The following is a 13,020-nucleotide window of genomic DNA, read 5'->3' on the forward strand; positions in this document are numbered from 1 at the left end:
CCTGCTCCCTCGGTGTGTCCCCGGCCTAGGTCACCTGCACTCACAGTCCCCTGCTCTTAGGCCATGAGAAGTTTAGCTTTCACTCCTATCTCAAGGTCTTCAAGTATTTTTAAGTTCCAGGACAATCCTGGGAACTTTGAGATTCACCAGTTTTGCCTGGTACAGAAACCCCATAAATGGAAATGCCTTACAGATGGGAGATTTTCTCATTCTATCATCAGGACTCGAAAGAGCTTTATTTGAAATCTATAAAGACAAGGAGTTGGTGGTTATGTGGGTATAAATCAAATAATGTGACCTGTCAGCTCAGTTCCTTGCATTCAACACTCTCTTAACACATTCAGTCTTAGGGGAAGAGGTTCCAGCTTCATAAAGTCATTGCTTTTATTTTAACCATTCAGAGTAGCTGACTTCTAAATTGGGAAAGACCTGTTAAGACTTAAAAAAAAAATTGCTTATTTTGTTATTTGCATTCTCTGCATGGAAAAAAAGACTCCTAATGGGTCATTTTTATTAAGATTTGCCCCGTTTTATCTTTATAAGAGAAATAGCTGATTACAGGGTTATCTTTGCATTTCCCCCCTGTTAAAAATTATGAAAAATTTTATTTAAAATGATGAAAACAATATTGAATAATTATGGTTGTTTTGCAACCACGGACATGTAGGCAATTAATATGAGAATTATTAAAACAAATTAAAATATTTATGTTACATAGTTCAGCAGTTATATGTTTAATGTCAAAAATGACTTTATTATTTTACTTTTTGATTGATGTGTAAGTTTATGGCAGGCTGATTTCCTTTTCTTTTCTTTTCTTTTTTTCTTTTTTTTAAGATTTTATTTATTTATCTGACAGAGAGAGAGAGACAGCCAGAGAGAGAGGGAACACAAGCAGGGGGAGTGGGAGAGGAAGAAGCAGGCTCCCAGTGGAGCAGGGAGCCTGATGTGGGGCTCGATTCCAGGACCCTGGGATCGCACCCTGAGCCAAAGTCAGACGCTTAATGACTGAGCCACCCAGGCGCCCCAATGGCAGGCTAATTTTCTAACTTCATATTTTAGTATTAGTAAATTCACAAATATTAATTAACAAGTAAACTAAAAAGAAACCCTCACATCCAGAATAATGCAAAAATGTTATCTTTCCCACTAAAAATGTGTATTAAAATGTCATATACTCAATAATATATATCTACTAAATTTTATAAGATACAAATAAAAATAATAATGTACCATAAATTTTTATCTTTCCCTTTGAAGAATTATGTTTGTTATTAAATATAATTTCTGCTTTTTACAATATCTTTCGAATCCCATGTCTTCCCTAGCAGCCATCCCTGATCCCCCTCTCCAACACACACAAATAATAAAAATCTTCCCCGTCCATGAATTGGTCCCTGTATAATACTGTCTGATATAAAAGGGTCAGAATACTTCAAGTTGTTCATGGTAGAAAAGAATTAAAAATGAAGCACAAATAATTGAAGTTTCATCAGAAAGAATTTTTGCCCATTTCCTAGGGATCTAACTATCTCTTATTCATTTTCACTCACATCCATCAAACCGAGGGCATCCTCCAAGTGAGGTCACCACAGAAGTCAAAAAACACGCTCCAAGCTTGTGAGGACCTGTCTGAATGGTTTTATTAGTTGGATGTGTCACCACCAACTTTTGGTCTGATGTAAAATTGAGTTTTGAAATGACACATATTTCCTGTGTTCTCCAGTTTACCAGAGATTTCTTTCAGGCTTTCCTTTTTTTTTTTTTTCTTTTTCCTAGTCATCTGTAGAAGAAAACAAGGGACTCCAGAAGACCCTGAAGAAGGAGAAACAATTGTCTCATTTTATTCTAAATGCATTCTCTCTGCTTTTCTAGTTCCTTGGCTCCAAGAAAGTCTGCTTCATTCTCCAAATAAGGAAAACTGGCTGAGGAACTCTGGAGCAGGAAAGGGCATTCAAAGGCCATTAAAAGTCACAGAATAGTGCTTCAGTCAGAGGAGGGCTCACAGAGATACAGGCTATAAGAGTATAAAGAAATGAGGGAGAGGGGTAGGTGGGGAGGAGACCGACAGGATAATGAAAATGATTGATTGCTAGTGCATGAAGACAAACCAAATGGCCAGTCAAGAGAAGAAGGAGAGCTGAAGATTGGTTGTTTGTTGAGGGGAAGATTGTATATATGAAAATGTATTCTTGTATCTATTGTTGATTTTTGATTTTGTGATTTATACTTATCTAAAAGGGGAGTGATTTGAAGCCAGACTTCCAAATGGTGGATCCCTGCTCTCCTGCCTTTTGAGAGAAATCAAAATTGTCACCTTTTTATAGGGAGCCACACTGGTTCACCTGTCTGAATCCATCCCCTCAGGATTACTTCTTTCTAGTGAAATATTATCTCTAGAATAACACACATCTCCATTTTCCTCAGTCCTATCACACACTCTCACTCACATACACACAAAGTGACGAAACTTGAGTGAAGCAATAGAACAGAAAGCTAGGAGTGTGCTGAAGTAGTGAGGCAGGAGGGAGATTCATTGTACAGGGAAGACAAGAGGCAGAGATTGCCAAACTTAGGACCATTTCCTGTGTCCATGCTCTACTCAGATAGTTTATACCTAAAGAGAACACCGTTGAGCAAACCAAGGCTCTAGACTGGAGCTGGTGATATGGGACATCAAACTAAGCTGTGATTACTTCATCAGAAATTACATTTCTGGAAGATTCTGAAAAGGTATCTGGAAAAAAGCCAGTGAAAAGTTGTTTATTATCATTACTTTTCTGTATGTCTAGTTGACATGCTTGTAAGGGTAAGCATCACCTCTCTGTAAAGAGGGATGGTCCAAAGTTTATATTAAAGACTTAGTTGTTACATTGTTCTTGCAGTTAGTGGAATGAGGATGGTATTCATATAATTGAGACAATCTACACTTTTTTGGGGTTGACTTTTTTTTTTTAAAGCAAGAATGAAACATTTACCAAGAACAATTTTGAAGAAATTTTAAAACAGCCAGTAGTAAAAGGACAGCATCACCATCACAGTTTTATTATCTTTGTAGGTGGGAGATAATGAAATATAATTTTCATCTATCCACTTCACAGTAAGTTATTCTTTGGTAACAAAATAGTACTGATGAGAAAGTTTTGTTTTACAATTTTTTTTTTCTGAATAAGAGGTGAATCACTGGGTGTAGAAACAAATGATTAATTACCACCTACTCACTACCATCCAGTTATTTTGAAAAACCATGATATTCCCTCCCATTTTCCAGATTTTCCACACTGGAAGGAAATTCCATCTATTGACATGAAAAAAAGTCATATTCTAAATAAAATTCTCAAGACAGATGCCAACCGATCCATTCATTTTCTAAATTTGCTTTCCAAGAGAATTTACCTGCCCTTACACACATAATATACCTTATTCTAGAAATTGGGAGTATGTGATCAAATAATGTATTGGAAGATAGAAGAATTTTCAGGACCCTATGATCAGATATTAGACTAAGCTGTCAAATAAATCTACCAGGACAAATTGTATTGGGGATTTCCATAATTTAAAATATGAAGTCATGGTATAAAAGTACCCATTAAACATTTCCTCACCTTTTAATTCCATTAAAAGTTATATTCCCCGTATGCTGAATTTATCTGCTTTCTAATAGATTTGATATATGCTGCAGTTACGATTCTAACTGGAGTTAAGTCCTGAGGCTGGGAAGACATTGAAAAGTTCAAAGGAGCCTTGAATTCTTGTGAATCACAACTACAATGCTGAGATTCATCTTGAAAAGACAATGTATTGCTGTGTGTTTCATGCATCATCTAACAGCGTTTGGGCTCTTATTACAGGCTACACGTAAGTCATAGAACATCAGTCACTGACTTCTTATTTCTTCCTCTTAAATTAAAATATAAGTGCATATTACAAGTATTAAGAGGCTAAAATTTGGACATTTTTTCCATGTACATGTTGCAAGAAAAGACCATTTCCTGAGTACCAGTCAAACTTGATGTTTAATAGCACTGCTTTAGTGTTAACAAACATTCATTAGGGGAAATTCAGCCATTACCTTAAAAAGATTTTATTTATTTATTTGAGAGAGAGAGCAAGAGATGGAGGACGGGCAGAGGGAGAGGGAGAGAGAGCAGCAGACTCCCTGCTGAGTAGAGCTCTCACTGCAGGGCTTGATGCCAGGACCCTGAGGTTCTGACCTGAGCAGAAGTCAGATGCTTAACTGACTGAATTTAGTGATTTTTATAATGATACTTTAATATTTTGGGTAATTTTTACTTAATGGGCAGATATGTTTATGAAAGATGTCTTAGGGAATGGGTGTCGTAGGCAACAGTGAAAAATAATAAAAAGCTAAAGCAATACATAGAAAGGTAATAGAATATTTCATTTATTTCTACAATAATAATATTGCCTCCACTCCAAAGTTTTTATTCATAATTACATAGGTAACATGATGGTTTGATATAAAGTCCTTTAGGAGGACAAGACATATTTATTTAAATTTAGCATTTCTATCGCTATTAGCAGGAGTTAGCTACACAAAATGATTCATCATTTTCTTTTGAGAAACTATCTAAAAATCTCTGTGCTATGTGAATACACCCCAAATCTGCAGTTTATACACATATCATATTGATGTTACATTGTGTTTTACTTATCCTGCTAATTACCCTCCCAAACTGAAAATATATAAAGTTACTGTCTATGGAAACACGTTTTTATCGTCTTCTTCATCAAGTCTCTGAATGTTGCTTTAAACAATCTGCAGTAGATCCTCACATTTTAAAATGTAAAATATCTGCTTAGACCCTTTCTGAAAATGACGGCTTCCTCGTCATTTCTTTGGATTTTCTTTTGTGAATGAAGATAAGTAGAAACGGAAAGACATTGGCACTGACAAAAGAAAAGTAAAGGTACAGTCTTCAAACGTTTTTATTCAACTAATGGAATTTTGTGGATTATTTAGTGACCATGAGAATTATGTAGTTTTTGAAATCGATAGGCAAGTGCATGGGATGGCAATTTTCACCAGCTTTTACTTCCCTTGCTCCAACCTATGTTGATTTCACTAAAAAAATGCCACAAAATTCTTGGAGATGTTTTTGATCCCAATATATAAAAACAGTATGGAATCTACTCATTGTTGAATGTCCAGGAGGTACGTGGAATGTTTGAATTATATTTGCCATCAGTCTCTGATATTTGACATCTGTTATCTAATAGGTTAAATGATTCAACAAAACGTATTTAACATCCATTTACTAAACACATTTTGTTAGTGATAAGTCATGTGGATTTCTTAGTCCCCATCATATAATTACAAAAAAAGAAGTTTATTGCATAACAATTACAATTTTAACAAACCAAAGCTAGAAACAAATTTCAGCTATTTAGCATAAAATTCTTCAGAAAAATCATGGTGCAAATACCCACTTTGAAATAAGTAACAGAATGAAAATACTTAAAATTTGTTCATATACCTTTGACCATGTGATATTCCTTCTAGTCTCATGTGACAGGTAGACAGACAGGTATTTTTCTTCCCCTTTTAAGAATAATAAAATTGAAAATTTCTGTTTGAAGACACACAGTCATTATGTGGCAAGAATAAATCTAGAATATATGTCTCCTGAATTCACAACCAGGCTTCTTTTCATTACAACTAACTTCAGTTTCTGGAGATTTACCATCCTTGATATTCAGAGGATGGAGTTACTTTATAGGTATGACTGGAGTGTTTCAAAGGTGACATATATTTTGATTGGGATGTGCAGTGTATTTTCTTCATGCAATTACTTCTATATAATGAATTACATGAATAAAAGTTCATTTTAAAGAGTAAACAAGAGGAGGAACTTCTGGAATGGAGAAGTAAGGAATTCCAAAAATATACTCTCCACAAAACCAATTAAAACATTGGCCAAAATCGCCAAAATAACTTACAGAACCCTTAAAGGCTCAGAACAACCCAAAGAGTACTTATTCAAGTAAAGTGTTTGAAGCTTGTAACTCAAATCAACTATATTCTTTATTTTTTGGCTGCTTCATCTATCAATTAGTGATATAGAGGTGTTGAAGTCTCCAACTATCATAGTTGACTTGTCTGTTTCACCTTCCAGTTCTATCAGCTTTGTCTCATGTATGTAGACACTCTTTTGTTTGGTGTATACATATTTAAGATTTGATGTCTTTTTGAAGAATTGACTCCTTTATAATTACATAATGTCCTTTTTTTTTTTTTTTTATAATTTCCAATCTATTTATTTTGTCTCCGTCTCCTAGCTGGGGCATCTCCGTATCCAACATACCACAAGCAGCCAAACAAATGCTTCTCACATTTGCCCACTCTTACTTATAGATTTTGAGGCGGTATTCACTAGCTTTCAGCAGGAGGTCAATCTTTATTTTTTTTTTTTTTAATGATTTTTTATTATATTATGTTAGTCACCATACAGTACATCCCCGGTTTCCGATGTAAGGCTCGATGATTCATTAGTTGTGTATAACACCCAGTGCACCATGCAATACGTGCCCTCCTTACTACCCATTACCGGTCTATCCCATTCCCCCACCCCCCTCCCCTCTGAAGTCCTCAGTTTGTTTCTCATAGTCCATAGTCTCTCATGTTTCATTCCCCCTTCTGATTACCCCCCTTTTCTTTATCCCTTTCTTCCCCTACTGATCATCCTAGTGCTTATGTTCCATAGATGAGAGAAATCATATGATCCTTGTCTTTCTCTGCTTGACTTATTTCACTTAGCATTACCTCCTCCAGTGCCGTCCATGTTGTAGCAAATGTTGAGAACTCGTTCTTTCTGATAGCTGAGTAATATTCCATTGTATATATGGACCACAACTTCTTAATCCAGTCATCTGTTGAAGGGCATCTCGGCTCCTTCCACGATTTAGCTATTGTGGACATTGCTGCTATGAACATTGGGGTGCATATGGCCCTTCTCTTCACCACGTCTGTATCTTTGGGGTAAACACCCAGTAGTGCAATGGCTGGATCATAGGGTAGCTCAATTTTTAACTTTCTAAGGGACCTCCACACTGTTTTCCAGAGTGGCTGTACCAACTTGCATTCCCACCAACAATGTAGGAGGGATCCCCTTTCTCCACATCCTCTCCAACATTTGTTGTTTCTTGCCTTGTCTATTTTTGCCATTCTAACTGGCGTAAGGTGGTATCTCAGTGTGGTTTTGATTTGAATTTCCTTGATGGCTAATGATTTTGAACATTTTTTCATGTGTCTGTTAGCCATTTGTATGTCTTCATTGGAAAAGTGTCTGTTCATATCTTCTGCCCATTTTTTGATTTGTTTATTTGTTTCTCGTGTATTGAGTTTGAGAAGTTCTTTGTAGATCTTGGATACCAGTCCTTTATCTGTAGTGTCATTTGCAAATATCTTCTCCCATTCCGTGGGCTGCCTCTTAGTTTTTCTGACTGTTTCCTTGGCTGTGCAGAAACTTTTAATCTTGATGAAGTCCCATAAATTCATTGTATCTTTTGTTTCTCTTGCCTTTGGGGATGTGTCATGAAAAAGGTTGCTTTGGCCGATGTCGTAGAGGTTGCTGCCTATGTTCTCCTCTAGAATTTTGATGGATTCCTGTCTCACATTGAGGTCTTTCATCCATTTGGAGTTTATTTTTGTGTATGGTGTGAGAGAGTGGTCAAGTTTCATTCTTTTGCATGTAGCTGTCCAATTTTCCCAGCACCATTTATTGAAGAGACTGTCTTTTTCCCACCGGATGTTTTTTCCTGCTTTATCAAATATTAGTTGCCCAAAGAGCCGAGGGTCCATTTCTGGGCTCTCTATTCTGTTCCATTGGTCTATGTGTCTGTTTTTGTGCCAGTACCATGCTGTCTTTGTGATCACAGCTTTGTAGTACAGCTCAAAATCCGGCATTGTGATGCCCCCAGCTTTGTTTTTCCTTTTCAACAGTTCCTTGGAGATTCGGGGCCTTTTCTGTTTCCATACAAATTTAAGGACTATTTGTTCCAGTTCTTTGAAAAATGTCCTCGGTATTTTGATCGGGATAGCATTGAAAGTGTAGATTGCTCTGGGTAGCATGGACATTTTAACTATGTTAATTCTTCCAATCCATGAGCATGGAATATCTTTCCATCTTTTTATGTCTTCCTCAATGTCTTTCAAGAGTGATTTATAGTTTCTAGAATATAGGTCCTTTACGTCTCTGGTTAAGTTAATTCCAAGGTAACGTATGGTTTTTGGTGCTATTGTAAATGGGATGGATTCCCTAATTTCTCTTTCTTCGGTCTCGTTATTCGTGTATAGAAATGCAACTGATTTCTGAGCATTGATTTTGTATCCCGCCACGTTACTGAATTGCTCTATAACTTCTAATAGTTTGGGAGTGGCTTCTTTTGGGTTTTCCATATAGAGTATCATGTCATCTGCAAAGAGAGACATTTTGACTTCTTCTTTGCCAATTTGAATACCTTTGATCCCTTTTTGTCGTCTGATTGCTGTTGCAAGGACTTCTAGTACTATGTTGAATAATAGTGGCGAGAGTGGGCATCCTTGTCGAGTTCCTGATCTTAAGGGAAAGGCTTCCAGCTTTTCCCCATTGAGAATAATATTTGCAGTAGGCTTTTCATAGATGGCTTTTATGAGATTGAGAAATGTACCTTCTATTCCTACACTCTGAAGGGTTTTAATCAGGAAAGGATGCTGTATTTTGTCAAATGCTTTTTCGGCATCGATTGAGAGGATCATATGGTTCCTGAGTCTTTTCTTGTTGATATGATGTATCACGCTGATTGATTTGCGAATATTGAACCACGCTTGCATCCCAGGTATGAATCCCACTTGATCGTGATGGATAATCCTTTTAATGTACTGTTGGATTCTATTAGCAAGTATCTTGTTGAGGATTTTGGCGTCCATATTCATTAGGGAAATCGGTCTGTAATTCTCCTTTTTGAGGGGGTCTTTGCCTGGTTTGGGGATCAAGGTAATATTGGCCTCATAGAATGAGTTTGGTAGCTTTCCTTCTGTTTCTATTTTTTGAAATAGCTTTAGGAGAATAGGTATTATTTCTTCTTTGAATGTTTGGTAGAATTCCCCAGGAAAACCGTCCGGGCCTGGAGTTTTGTTATTTGGAAGGTTGTTTATCACTGACTCAATTTCTTCATAATTAATTGGCCTGTTTAAGGAATCAATTTCTTCCGGTTTCAATCTTGGTAGTTTATAGGTTTCCAGGAAGGATTCCATCTCTTCCAGATTGCTTAGTTTATTGGCATATAGCTGTTGATAAAAATTTCTAATAATCCTTCCAATTTCAATGGTGTTCGTCGTGACCTCTCCTTTTTCATTCATAATTTTAATAATCTGGGTCCTTTCTCTTTTCTTTTGGATAAGTCTTGCCAGTGGTCTGTCAATTTTATTGATTCTCTCAAAGAACCAGCTTCTAGTCCTGTTGATCTGCTCTACTGTACTTCTGGTTTCTGCTTGATTGATTTCAGCTCTAATTTTGGTCAACTGCTTCCTCGTGCGTGGATTAGGCCTGTCCCTCTGTTGCTGTTCCAGCTTCTTGAGGTGAGAATATAAAAACTGCATTTTAGATTTTTCTATTCTTTTGAGTGAGGCTTGGATGGCTATGTATTTCCCCCTTAGGACTGCCTTTGCAGTATCCCATAGGTTTTGGACTGTTGTATTTTCATTCTCATTGGTCTCCATAAATTGTTTAATTTGATTTTTGATTTCCTGGTTTATCGAGTCATTCCTGAGCAGGATGGTTCTTAGTCTCCAAGTGTTTGAGTTTCTTCCAAATTTTTCCTTGTGGTTGAGTTCCAATTTCAGAGCGTTGTGGTCTGAGAATATGCAGGGGATAATTTCAATCTTTTGGTATCGGTTGAGACCTGTTTTGTGTCCCAGAACATGGTCTATTCTTGAGAATGTTCCATGGGCATTAGAATAGAATGAGTATTCTTTGGTTCTGGGGTGTAGTGTTCTATATATATCTATGAGGTCCAACTCGTCGAGTATGGCATTCAAAGCCTTTGATTCTTTGCTTAGTTTTTGCCAGGGTGTTCTGTCTATTTCTGAGAGTGGAGTGTTGAGGTCCCCTACTATTAATGTATTTTTATTTATATGTCTCTTTATTCTGGTTAAGAGTTGGCTTGTGTATCTTGCTGCTCCCCTGTTGGGGGCATATATATTTATAATTGTCATATCCACTTGTTGAATACTTCCCTTAAGAATAATATAGTGCCCTTCTGCATCTCTAACTATAGTCTGTAGTTTAAAATCCAATTTATCTGATATGAGAATTGCTACCCCAGCTTTCTTTTGAGGTCCATTTGCGTGAAAGATGGTACTCCATCCCCTTACTCTCAGTCTGAATGCATCTTTGGGTTCGAAATGAGTCTCTTGTAGACAGCAAATGGATGGGTCATTTCTTTTTATCCAATCTGCAACCCTGTGGCGTTTTATGGGATGGTTCAAACCATTTACATTAAGACTGATTACTGAGAGATATGATTTTAATGTTGCCATGTTGCCAGTAAAGTCTTTGTTTGTATTGGCTGTGACTTTCTGTTCTGTATCACTCTTGGGGCCTTTTTACTTTTATAGAACCCCCCGTAATATCTCCTGTAGGGCTGGTTTCGTGGTTACAAAATTGGTTAGTGACTGGCGATTCTGAAATGTCTTTATTTCTCCATCAATTCTGAATGACAGCCTTGCTGGATAAAGGATCCTTGGCTGCATGTTTTTCTCTGAAAGAGCTTTAAATATGCTCCCCCAACCCTTTCTCTCATTCCAGGTCTGTGTAGACAGGTCTGACGTAATTCTGATGCTTTTGCCTTGGTACGTGAGAAATTTCTTTGCCCTGGCCGCTTTCAATACTGTATCCTTGCATCTAATATTTGCGAAATGCACTATGACGTGACGTGGCGTAGGTTTGTCGTGGTTGAGCTTGGGAGGGGTCCTCTCTGCCTCTTGGACACGAATGTTTGTTTCCCTTGCTAGATTAGGGAAGTTTTCAGCTACAATTTGTTCAAATATCTCTTCTAGACCTCTGTTTTTCTCCACCCCCTCGGGGATGCCGATGATTCTAACATTGGATCGTTTCATTGAGTCAGTAATCTCCCGTAACCTACATTCGTGGGCGTGGATTTTTTTAAGACCATCTTCTATTTTCATTTTTTCCTCTATTAACCCATCCTCCAATTCACTAACCCGTTCCTCTGCTTCTGTGACCCTGGCTGTCAGAGCCTCTAGTTTTGCCTGCATTTGGCTCATAGAATTTTTAATTTCTGTCAGATTCGCTCTCATTTCTGTCCTTAGGGATTCTATATTCTCAGTAACCTTTTCGTTAATAGTTTTTTCAATTCTACTCATCATTTTGACCATCCTTACTCTGAATTCCATTTCTGATAATTTGGTTACATCCATATCCATTATTTCTGTGGCAGAGGCCACAGTCTCACTGTCTTTTCTTTGCTGGGGGGGGCTTCTCCTTCTTGTCATTCTGATGAAGAGAGGTTGCGGGGTTTCCAGAGCCCAAATTATTGACTGGGTCCCAGGCCGTGCCCCTTGTTTTATAGGGATCTTAGGGATGTGGGCTTCTTCTTTAAAGATTTTATTTATTTATGTGGCAGCCAACCAGCGAGAGAGGGGGAACAGAAGCAGGGGAGTGGGAGAGGAAGAAGCAGGCTCCCAGCGGAGGAGCCCGATGAGGGACTCCTTTCCAGAACGCTGGGATCACGCCCTAAGCCAAAGGCAGGCGCTCAATGACTGCGCCACCCAGGCGCCCGGGTTGTGGGTTTCTTGATTTTTCAGCCTGCCTTCTGGGGGAGGGGCCTGCCGCGCCGATACTCAGGCAGCCCTGTTTGGGTAGAGTCTCCGTGTCCCCTGCGAGGGGGGATGGGGATGGGCACTCCCTGAGCCGGTATTTCCAGGCTTTTGTTCTCTGGCGGCTTTCCCTGGCGGTTTGCTGTGCCTCTTCTGAGAGTCAGAGCAGCAGCGGCCAAATTTCAGCCTCTGTCACGGAACAGAAGGATTGCGGCCCGTTCTCTACTAATGTTCTGGCCACTTTAACTCTGTTTCTGTTGGTGCTGCTCAACCCTGCAGCGTCCCGGGATGTGCGCCCCACACCCGGCGTCAGCTCCACACTTCCAGGGCCGCGAGTCTCTCTCCTTTGTGTTTCTAATGCCGCCAGCCGCCAGCCGCCCGGCGCGCGCTCCCGGATCTCCCGGTCTCAGTCTGGATCCAGTGAGCGCACCAGGATTCCGGGGTTCCGCGAGATGCCTGGTGGTGCGCGCACCCGGCTCACGGTCTCAGTCTGCTGTTTTGCGGGTGCCGACCGTGAGCCCCGCCCGCTCTCCCGTGCAAGTGGCTACCGCTTCCCGGCACCCGAACGCGGTGGCTCCCTCCCCCTTCCGTTTATCTTCCGATATCTGTGCACGGTTTCATGGCTCCCCGCTTCGTACCTCAATACTCAGCGCTGGAGATGTTCATTTGTAGAGATCCAGATGCGTCTTCCTGCGTCTCAGGCTGGTTCCGTGGTTGTTTAGGCTGGTCTGGTACCTATCCAGCTCGACTCGGGGGACCGGCTGAAAAAGGGGTCCCCTACTCCTCCGCCATCTTAACTCCTCCCTTCCATAATGTCCTTTTTTATCCCCAATAATCTTCTTTGTTCTGAAGTCCACTATGTATGATATTAATATAGGTACTGCAACTTATTTTGAATATAACAACAAATTGAAAATAAACCAATGTAATCTACCAACAGGCTAAAGAGGAAAAATTATTGTATTAGTTGATGCAAAAAAAAAAAAAATCACTTGACAAAATCCAACACCCATTTACTATAAAGAAAATATCAGCAAAGTATTGAATGGAAGTGTCCTTCTTCAACTTAATTTTTGAAATCCACAGAAAACCTATATTAACATCATCCTTAGTGGTGTAATACTGAACTTTTCCAACTACTATTGGGAACAAGGCAAGAATGTTCTCTCTTATAACTCCTA

Source organism: Ursus maritimus, unplaced genomic scaffold, assembly GCF_017311325.1.
Source record: "Ursus maritimus isolate PB19 unplaced genomic scaffold, ASM1731132v1 scaffold_4, whole genome shotgun sequence".
NCBI lineage: Eukaryota > Metazoa > Chordata > Mammalia > Carnivora > Ursidae > Ursus > Ursus maritimus.